The 11,748-nt window shown below is 42.3% G+C and overlaps 1 protein-coding gene across 8 annotated transcripts in view; it reads right to left on the bottom strand.

Annotated features, from left to right (window-relative positions):
* Positions 1-11,748, bottom strand: part of agrn (agrin) — a 257,822-nt gene that overhangs the window by 163,113 nt on the left and 82,961 nt on the right. The gene's annotated exons all lie outside the window — the stretch shown is intronic.

The following is an 11,748-nucleotide window of genomic DNA, read 5'->3' as shown; positions in this document are numbered from 1 at the left end:
GGGGAGAGTAGATGAAGGGCTGTCTTTAACAAAGGCAAGAAGGGAGGAGGGCTCCTAGTTGGTTGAAGGAAAAGAAAATGAGCAAGAATAAAAGCTTCGGGGAGTAGTACTCGAGTCCTGTCAAAGCGGGGGAGTGAGGTGGGGGGGGCAGCAACAGTGTAGCAGCAAAACAAAAGAGGGCCACAGTCTTGGGAGATGTCAACCAACTCCTCCATTTGTTTATAGCGTAATCAAAAGAAAGTCTCTTCCACAAGAGCTGGAGAATTTCCACAAAGATTTAATGAGGCAAACTGAGAGAAAATAGGCCCGCGGAGGGAGGAGGGAGCAAAACTTAAACACATTAAAGTCAATCATGTATTAACACTCTCCAAACAGCCTAACCCACTTGTCACCAATATGCACAACTAGCGCAGATAGAAGCCCGGGAAAAAACTCCACATCGATTTAACGCTAACTATATGCAATTAATTAAGATTCCCACTTGGATCTTTTTTTCCCTGACTTTCATGATAACAAGGAAAGGGTTTCTTTAAAAAGAAAGTAAGAAATGAATATGATCTGAGGCTATTCTATTTCACAGAAGGTCATTTTTGCTCTTTTAAACTGCAACGTACAACTGTGTGTTTTTTTTAAATGCTATAATGAGTTCAGACTGGATGGGTGGTTATCCTGTGTTTTAGCAAGACCCTGCATCAATATCTACTTTGAAGTAACTCAACAGCAGCAGGCGGCAGATGCAAGGCGGTGTCTATCATCAATTATTTATGGGTTTTTTTTTTCACTCTCTCTATCTGTGTCTCCATCTCCATCTTTGCAGTTCGCTCCTCACCCCACCGCCACCACCTCACCGCTTTACACAAGGGTGCACAGGCACATACACACTGATGGTGCATGTGCATCTGCACAATTCCCTCTTCTGTCTGACAGAAAGTAACACATACATATAGTAAAAAAGCTCCTTCTGTCTTTCTGCCTCTGTCTGTTTTTAGTCCACAAACTTACACAACTCTCTCTCTCACACACACACACACACACACACACACATACACAGCGCGCACATGGGGTTGGTGATCTTGCTTCCCCCGCAAAGTCGGTTTTATATTTTTGGCCAGTTGCTCTTTCTCAGGTTTAAGCCGAGCTTTTTGAGGGGAGGCTCTAATATGAGGGAGCTGGATTTTTTAAAAAATTGCCTGCTGAGGGTCAAAAGTTCAACCCCCCTCCAACCTCACCCTCTCCTGAATCCATCATCAACAAGCAACGCCACCCACCTAGAAGCACCCCACCATGTTTCTGTCTATTTCCAGACACGATACCCCAGCGAGTCCATATCAGCTCTCATATAGCATTACAAAACCTGATTGATGGACTGAGTGAAAAGAAAGAGGCAACAGCTGCTTTCTAATTTTCTGACAATCTTTTGTCTCGGTTTACACCTTCATTTATAACTTTGTCTTTTTCGTAGGAGACCTGGGAATTGCAGCAAGACCTTAAAAAAAATACTCTTACAATACAAGCATGGGAACCTGACAACATCACAAGACTTTTGATCATGAGTAAAATGCCAAATTCTCCCAGCAGAGGGCACTAAGAAGTCAGCCTAGCGCCTTGCTCTAATGCCACGACCCAAATAAAATCTTCCATTGACATCAAAGCTCAGCTGCTTTGATCCATTTTTAATGCCACAAGTATCGCACAAGCTTAACATCTCTCTCTGAAGGCTTTGAAATGGCAATTTCCATTAAGGAGCCGAAGGAGCTGCTCTCTTGCTTAATGGTCTGGCAGAAGTAAAAGTTGATATCTGTGCGGATATGCACACGTGTGTGAATTATCTTTATGCAGAGGGTGAAAGATTTGTCATGTTCAATAACTGATTGACAGTTACGCTTACATCAAGGTGTGTGTGTGTGCTTACTGAGTTTTTGCACGTGGGTCTGAGCAGCTCAGGCTGCATCCCGGTCTTCTTGCTGGCCAGTGCTCATATAATTGATCTAAGTGAAAATAGTTGTGGCCCTCTCAGAATGACAATTTTTCAAGGCCAAAAAGAAATCTCAATTGAGGGGAGACAAGAAAAGAGACTATTTCTTTTGAGATTTACTTACAAGCATCAAAGTGAAAAGGGCTAAATTTCTCGTCTTTTTTGCATCATCTTTGTTTCTCATACACGCTACGCTGAAGCCGCACAGCCAGGGGTTAAGGCTCACAGCATAAATGGTAATATTTTTGCACCTCTGCAGACATTCTCAAACTGTGGGGCGAAGAGCCGCTGCAGATGCAGTGTGGAAACCCAGGTGAAAAATAGACACGATGGCGTCTCGTGATGCTCTTATTTTTTATTTTTAATAACGGTTAATAATTGATCATAGCAGAGGCGTAAGGAAAGAACTTTTTTGGTTTCTGAAGTGCAGCTGGCCTGAAAAACTTTGAGTACCACTAGGTTAAACTATCACTAAGTGCTTTGAAAGAAGAAGTGGGAGGTGTTAGTGTGTTTAACTGATTCTCTAAAGGATGATCACAAAGCTAGGGGAATGGATCAAATGGGCCAGACAAACCACCAAGAGGATCAGGCTACAATGCTAGATGCGTGTCCTCCAGCACCTCTCGTCTCCCCTCCTCACCTGAAGTGCCGCCTTCAAGCAAGGATTTCGATTTTTATGCATCTCTTCCCTTTCTGATCGCATCTCATAAACTCTAACTGTATGTAATTTGTTAGGAGCAGGTAAAGATTTACATACCACGCTTTGTCTGAAGCAGAACAAAACGCAGCCGTCATGTGAAGCATTAAAGGACCGAACGTCAAATCTGCATCGCCGACACTTCTGCTGTTGCACAGGCTTACAGAAAGCAATTTGTCAAAGGCGGTACAGGTGACTAAGCACCGAGTCGAGCCAGAAAATGCAGTTTTGTTAGAAATGAATTGACTCCAAAGTGAATGCATAAAACAAAGTCATTTAAACTATTTTGATGGCATTAGAGGCTTATTTTTCGTGCTCTCTGCCTGACTCGGGTGAAAATAGTTTCCAGAGCTCACTCGCACACAACTATCCCGGATCATGAAATACGTATGAGGTCTTCAGCGGAATCTTTCATCAAATGATGTGTTTGGGGAAAACTTTGTGTAAATTTCTAACACTAAACACATCAGCAACAGTTTTGTATGGTAGGCTGTGTAGAAAAAAAAGGGAAAAAAACCCATCTCTGTTGATGAATACATCAACATCCCATTAAAGTGAGATTCTGCCCGTTTTTCAAAGCAGGAGCTATCAAAAGTGAAGCTGCTGCATTCACTAATGGCATCAGAGATCATCCTTTCCTGCTGTCCATTGTAAATAAGCATGTTAATGATGTTGATGAAAAGAAAGTCTGTTAAAAATTAGAAGGGATTTTTTTTTTTTAAATTGGCTGCGTCCACTGGCCCACTCAACTATTTGTGTGTGTCTCATTTCGAGGATAATTTACTGCATTATTTGTCATTTTGTGTTTCATTATTCTTTGGTGCATATGTGTTTATAGACAATTAGAATCTGCAGTAATGGGGAGTTATTTCAGCCAATGGCATCGCAAAGCTCAATCAGGAGTTATTGACAGCCATTTCCCATTACGCACTGTATTTATGTGCTCCTTCAGCGCTGCATTAAATCACTGGAGTGGCACTTCACATAAATGCATCTAATTTGGCTATAAACTATGTGTTCAAAGCCACAAATGTTGCTTAGGTTATTAGGTGGACATTAAAGGGCAGTGTCGAATTCTTCATGCGCATCGAGCCGCGTGGCCGGAGCTGGTGGACGAAAGCCCAGTTTCCTTACCCAGTGGGCGACAGCAGAGGGATGCTAGCAGGTGGGCTGATTGTCTTGCTACGGTATTAACTCCAATCATCATAAGTCAGACTTCACTGCACCGCCCAACAGTATTGCAGATTTCCCTGTCATCAAGCCTCCAAGCTGAGCGGAGCTCATTCAGCAATGAGGAGGCCAGGGCCCCACACAGCTGTGCACAGCTAATGGCATTAACCTCCACTAAAAAGGGGATCAAGAAAAAGAGTTGGAGGTAAAAGGACAGATGATGATGGGAGATGAAAACAAGATGGTTAAGTCACCAGTGTGATGATGACAACCTAAACTCAACACTACTTCCAATGAATGTATTAAATGTATTATCGTGTAGGACGTGATTCACAGTAAAGGGAAAAAGAAGCACTAATTAGAGACTGTATATAAAAGATGCATGTAGGCTCCGGAACATCACCCAGTGGTTTGTTTAGTCCCGATTGGAAAGCCTCTAGTTTAGCTACCCCGTGGTTTTCTCAAAATTATTCCTTTTGTTTTTATTATTGCTTTATACAAATCATGGTCACAAATTATTCCTTTTTTTTAATCCAAAAGTCAACACATTTGAAAAAGAGGGTTGAGTGCAAAGTTATTACCAAGGAAACTTGGTTAGCACGATGCATAAATACACTGTACAACTGCTGTATGGGTGCACAGGCACAGATAGCTGCAAAGTAGTGTTAGATAACACACAAATTTCCAAAATTAGACAGACTTATAGCCCTTTTCCACTGGTATCTACCTGACATGGCCTGCCTCCATTCAGTTTAGGTCACTTTCCATTACAATTGAGTACCACCTAATGTGCATTTTGGTCGTTATACTAATGCGCCTGAAAGTCCTGTGATGTCATTTTTAAGCGACACAAACACAACATAACAATGGAGGCTGTCGAGGTGATGGTATACCTCTACTTCACTGGCTTTTTGTCAGACTCTGGGACCATAGTTTTATTTTTCTGTGGAGTCATTTCCCTCGTTGCCAGCTTAAATGGCAGCTTGAATTTTCGTGAGTGAAGCCCTCTCTTGACTCAACTGACTAGCCAATTGGTGGCATGCGTTCTGCTGGTGTCACATTTTGACCCTTGGCACTGCAATGGCTTCATATTTTTACATCTAGGTTCGGTGCTAATAGGACTATGGTAAAGAATGATGGACATTTGTGTTTATAGACCTCTCTGCACTCAATCATACTCGTTATTAATCTCTGGCTCTCTTCCACAGCCTGTCTTTTATACTGTCTTCCTTCTTTCACCATAACCGGTCACAGCAGATGTCCGCCCTTTCCTGAGCCTGGTTCTGCCAGAGGTTTCTTCCTGTTAAAAGGGATTTTTTTCCTTCCTACTGTCACCAAAGTGCTTGCTCATAGGGGGTCATATGATTGTTGGGTTTTTCTCTGTATGTATTATTATTGTCTACCTTACAATATAAAGGACAGATGATGAGGTGACTTGAGGCGACTGTTGTTGTGTTTTGGCACTATCTAAATAAAACTGAATTGAACTAAATTGAAATTGAAAGTTTGTCGGTAACAGCTAAATTTCAAATTTTTACCAGAAAAAGTTGTACTTGTTTGCGTGTGCTTGGCCAGCATAGAGTTAAGTTATTTTCATAGAGGGGTGCCACTGGGTTGAATGTTTAATTGTATAGTCTTAATAGCTAGAACAAAAAAGGGCAGCTGGTGAAACATCTCCATAAACTTGAAGAAGTCCAGTTCTGTTCTTTTTAAAAGAACCATGACCCAGATGACTGAGAGGCTACACAGACTTAAGTGTATAAATATTTTTCAAGCTTTCTGAGGCTTCTGTTCATCATTTCTAATCACATTTCTTCTGGATTATATTGACATTTATCATCCTCCATTTAACAAGATGACTAAAACAGACATGCATGTGATCTGACTCTTGTCTGTTGACTCTAATAGCTTGTGCGAAATCTGTTACAAATGCGGTTTGACATCGCTCCACGAGTAAACAATTTTTTAGTCGCGCTGAAAAATTTTCAGATAATGAATTTGCTGCTGTGTCAAAGTGAAAATTCTGTTTCTATGACAGCTCTATTTCTCAGTCAGTGGATGATGGTACTACTGTCCGGCACTGATGTAAGCGTGAATGAGAGCATTCCCACACCGGGTGGGCTCCACACACTGTGAGTCACAGTGTGACACATCGGCCTGCGTTCGGTGTCAACTTGGACACACTATGACGCTGATTGAAGCGAAAACAACCCACAGCTAACATTCACAAATCCACTGATCACAGCACTCGGGTCATCTTAAAATCTAGCGTTTATGTTCCTTTGAGCCATTTCTCGATCGTAAGCCTGTGATCTGTTCACGTTTTTTAGTGCACAAGCTGTTCTTCCAGCTATGGCTGTTTAGCCAACCACAGAGGAGTCGCCAGCCAAAACGATCCACCTGTCCACACTCAACACTTCTGGGCACATTAGCCTCTTCTTCCCACTCCATCCCACGCTGCCATGACCTGCTTTTCAGCCTACGCTGAGGCAGCTCTTAGCCTGGGGCCCTAACCTGTCCACAGCTGGACACTAATTTCCCTAGTTCATACGATGAGAAAATTTCCGCCTCAGGGATCATCTGGAGCCAGAAGACGCCGATTCTCTCCTGAATGTTGATGTTCTCAAGGCTACTGCTCGCTGACCCTCTCCTTTCTTTTCCAACAGTCGTCTAAATAAAGAGGAACTCATTCACGGGGAAGTAAGTTGTTATTAGCCAGCTCTGATTTTCTAGCCAGCCCCTTGTGCACATCAACACCCACAACAACAATGATTACAGGATGTAATATCCTCCCCGCTTCACTGCCTTGCCCTGTTTACTCAGGTCTTCAGCACCAACATTTTCCCCTTAATGGCCATGTAGGAAATTATTCCAATGGACGGGCACAGACAGGGAAAAAATGAGACAGAATTACATGGCAAAAAAAGACGAGTGACATAAAAAAAAATGTGGGAAGAGGAGAGGGCGAGAGACAGAGAGAGAGCAAAAGAGAGAGAGAGATCGCAACCTGGGAGCTCTTGGCTGCTGCAAGCAGAGTTAGCGGAGAGTGACACTTCTCCATGTGGCTGGCATATGGAGCCAATTGTGGCAGCAGCACTGGATGGCTAGGAGCAGGGAATCAGAGAAGGAGTGGCTGGCTCTGACAGCCTTTACACAGGAAAGGCAAGGCTGATGCAGCTAAAGGATGATACAGATGTCAGTCTCAGGCCAAGTCAGCCATCTGTCATGGGGAACCAGCCAAGTCACACCGGCCTGGTCAGGCGCAGAAAGTAGCGGGAGACTCGTGATGATAAGTCATTATGAGCTGAGAGCTGTCCTTTCAACATGGCTTAAATCCAGTAGTACTTTGCACTGGTGTAGACAGAGGACAGTTAGACAGCGCAGTCAGTATAGACATAACAGATCTTTTGAAGCATTGTTTACTTAGTGTCTGATTGTATATTTCTGGATCTGAATACACTCTTCAAAGGTTTCCAACGTGCACAAACACGCCTTCGCTTTAGCCCGCACAGTGCTAATTTGCATCGATTTTACAATGTAGCCACCTCTGAAATTCGCTTTCACACAGACACATAAATGCATGCATGCACGTCTCTAACGACTCTCAAGTATTGTACTGGCACAGATTGAAAATGCACAGAAACCCAGCCATCTGCAGAGGTGAGGTAGCGAAATAATGCATGGAGGAGTGTGTGGGAGACTTTATTATCTCTGCTGAGAAGGTTCGCAGTGATGTTAAAAAGTCCAAAATTCAAGAAAGTATAGTTTCAAAAGCTTGCATGCTAAGGCCACAGGGATATGTCTCTGCCCACAAAAAGTGAAAGATACTTCAGGATTTCTTGCAAATAAAAAAGGTTTCGGTTAATGAGCAGCACGTCTGAAGCAGAACATTATGCACATTGACTTGAAGTAGGAAAATTCTATTTTAGATTTCAGCTCCATCAAACGCCTTATGTTCTTCTGTGCTGTGAATCCCTCGTGTTCTACATCAACAATGCTGCCTTTTATGAACAAATAATTACCATTGCCTTCACCTCTGTTTATATATAGCGTGACATTTTGCCATACATCTCGGTGACATATACATATTGTAAACAAGCAGATCTACCTGATTGGCTTTCTGGCATCTGAGCTGACAGTGACAAGCTATTATACAGCGGGACCTTTTCATTTGCATATATACTTATGAACTCACTCCCTTCCTCCTCTTTTTTTTTTCCCTTTCGTTTTCTCTCCTCTCAGCTCTTTGCTGGCGGCTGGCTGCTCGTCGAGCAGAATCTTCTCAGAGAGAGGGCAGAGAGGGAATGTTAATTGGCAAGCAATACCCTCTTGTTGAGACGCAGTCCATAAATGAACGACTATAAATTATTTATATGCCTAATCAGACAGCATGTGCTCAACTTATTCTCTCAAACAAGACAGCTTCTGTGCTAGTCCACTTCCCCCCCCCCCCCTCCCCCCGGTAAATAATTCTAGTTTCTTTTGATAAGAGTGCAGTCACACGAGGCTGTGTGCTAGAAGAAGAAGCCTAATGAAAATATGGTGCCGCAATGATGAAATAGCTGTTTTCTGGCTGCAATCACGGTCAGGAAAATGAATGACCCGCTTAGCACCAGGTATTAAAATGCATCCTGTGTTTGGAAGGTTTTATTCTGGTAGACGAAAAACAAATGCAGCCCAGGTGTAAATGCGCATAAGGTACACTAAGTATTAGCAACCCTGGGATAATGAAATGAGACTAATCCATTTGGAATGGATAGTCTGTACATTCAGCTGGGACATACACAAAAACTCAGCGATCAATCCGTCCATCAATTACTCTTCCCCTACAGGAAGAAAAAAAAATGGATAATTGATGAAAACATAATTGTATATGATCTCTCCCGGAATTAAAACATAATTTGTTGGTGGTTTTTAATTGATATATTCAAAAATTTGCCATCGTGCATCAACTATGTACCTGTTTGTAGAGGAATTCCTGAATTTGTTTAACATCTATGAGGTTCTGACTGGACTCTTGAGGGCAACAAATTTGCAACACACAGCAACAGACTTACAATTTTCTCAGATTTCTCACAGTTAATCGCCATATTATCGCAAACTTATTTATCACTGTTTTGATGCACCAGTCGCTTTGAAGGTGGTCACAGACACTGCCCTCATCTTTAAAGTAATCACTTCAAAGGCAACAAAATTGCAATTTCACTGCATACAGTGGCAATAATTTTTTGCCGTGTCGCAGTCTCTAGCCAGTTTCCCCAAGTGGGAGTTTAACATTAAGTAATGCGAGTTCAGTTTGTCCACTTAACCTTTAATTTGGTGATTAATTTCATATTATGGACTTGTATCTGAAAACACAACCTGGGGCTGTGGATATTGCGATAGCAATTTTCGCTGCTTTCTAACCTTAGAAATTAATGAACGTTAGGACATTACGCCCCTATTTTATGCTGCTAATTTGTTGTACAGACCTTAGAGGTTTCTTTCAGCTGCTCCCTTTTTCACAAAAGGCTGCCATGGCAGATGACTACATGTGATTTGGCAAGTTTTCATAGCAGACAACCTTCCTGACACAACCCCCAAGGATGTGGATCACCTCTTGGTCTCACAATATTAGGCAAATGGGTAACCAGTACACTATGGAGCCACTGTTATCCACAGTGTTAAGACTAAATTTTAATTTAACAAAGCATTACAAATATACTTATATTTCTTAAAGCTGTGTTTGAAGACTCTTCAAAAGGCTTTAAAGTTGTGAATGTGAGCCTAGTTAAGCAAGACCATATGTGGAAACAATGTGGATGCCAGCCATTATGGTTGCCACTGTGGTCCGCCTTGTGTCGGTGCAGCAAAGGCAAAACAGGTTCCGGTCTGTATTACTATATCCTGAGTTTCTGGGACTGTAAGGTCAGTGCTTACATAGATTTTTGCATCATTTCGAAGCAAACCCACGCCAGGGGCCATTACTGGATGGAGAGAGAAGAGCGCAACCAATAAAGAACCATCATTTGACTCTTCAGACGTCTGCAAGAGCACAATATATCCTGCTACAGCCCCAATGTCTGTCAAACACAAGGCTTTGGCTTCATCGGTTCCAACATTACAGTGCTTTGAGAGTCTCAAGCACACATCCACTCATACAAGATAGGCACACTGTCTTGGCATTCACACACTTGACAGAGAAAAATTTACAGACAGACATTTCTTCCTTCAAATGCCACAAGGTGCTGGAGGGTTAAATTAAATGGACCGCTAAAAATTTGCAACAAGAAAGAATACTAGAGTGCAAACAGGTTTGCTTCAATGGATGTTTTAAAAGTGCATCTACAAAAAAAACAGACATTTCACACTGAGATTTCTGAAAGAGCCAGTTTGAAGGATTTGCTTCTGTTTCGTGACCTCTCCTTTACGTGTTGTCTAGACTGCCATTTTCTGGAAGCCCCAAACTTCTGCTTTAACAAATATCTTGTTTGCCAAAGTGTCCTTGAGCATGACTGTAATTTGTGTCCAGTTCCTGAGTGCTGTCCTGTTGCAGAGCCTGATCTCTGACCTCCATCTATGATGGGACAGGAGAAAAGAGAATTTGTACACAACGATCGATAAAGTACCATTCGTTCTGATGCTGGGTCACAGGAGAAACACCTCAATCCTCCCTTCTGATAAGCTTCAATTTTAGCTTGTAAGTAGTGTCGACAAAGGCGGCGGTTCAAAGCTAAATCCTCACAGAGCAAAGCAATTTTTAAGCTTTCACATTAATTCAAGCAGTATGCTTGTCTGTCTGTATTCTGGGCTCTAATGTTTGGACAGAGGGCCTGAAAATATAGATATGCAGAGAAGCATTCCAGCTAAGCAGACAGGAGATAGGTCAAGCAGTCTACAGATGGTATGTTTTAGGGCCAAACCAGAAGATTCACTTATTCAGAGTGTTCATTCAGTCCTTTTTTTCATGTCAAAAGATACACCATCACACCCTGCGGGCATGAAAACCCTGTCACTCATCACGCTTTGGCTCATTTCATTGTAACCAGCTTAGCAAAAAGTCAAGTGAAAACATAGCAAAACCTAACCCTCATCATGATGGACGTTTTTGCTCTTCAACTGGTGCACCTTTCTGACAATGAGGGACCTTTTTCTGTATCCATCAGCAAGCAGCAACACCCAGAGAGACAAAACTTTAAATATTCATTAGTGACTACCACCTGAGACAGCTCCACTAAGCTGAAGTACAGTCTGTAAAACACAACGCGACCAAGCAACAACCCCATCATTTTCACTCTTTTCTGTAAAGTCATGTCAGTGTACATACAATAAATATATGGAATACTTATATCTAACTAAGGAGCAAAAATCCAGTACTGGTTTGGCCCTTCCTATGGTTTAACTTTTATTTCCTGAGCAATCGGTAAATCTACAAAAAGTTACATTTTAGCTTTGGTGATCATACATCCTCACATTCCTCCAGTATATTTTGACATAGTCCAGAGCTCTGTATTGCTGGAGGCCAGAAGGCCTGTAAAAAACATGTGATTTGTCCAAAGCACACCAGTATAGTGCAAGGCTTACACGTGCCCTTGAATGAGGATAACCGCATACTCATTCGAAGAATGGAATGGGTGATGGCTCAGTCTCACAGTAGAGGGCCAATCCATTCATATACTTGTATAGATTTCTATGTGTCATTTCCTAATGGACCTCCCGCTTCAATGTCTCAAAGTGCACGGCTGCCAAGACTCAATCACAGCAGAAACACTGCGTGCTGATACGTCAACCCGTGTATCACCCAGAAGTGGCGGAGGATGAGTCACTCGCAGGCAAAAGAGGATAGTGGACATGAGTTTTGTGAGTGAACGCGTGACAATCATGAGCTTGGCATGTCGCCGAGGCAACAAGCCTCCTCATCCATTAT

Source organism: Neolamprologus multifasciatus, chromosome 20 (genome assembly GCF_963576455.1).
Source record: "Neolamprologus multifasciatus chromosome 20, fNeoMul1.2, whole genome shotgun sequence".
Lineage (NCBI taxonomy): Eukaryota > Metazoa > Chordata > Actinopteri > Cichliformes > Cichlidae > Neolamprologus > Neolamprologus multifasciatus.
Note: the sequence above shows the minus strand (reverse complement) of the source record. Positions and strands in the feature narration are given on the sequence as shown.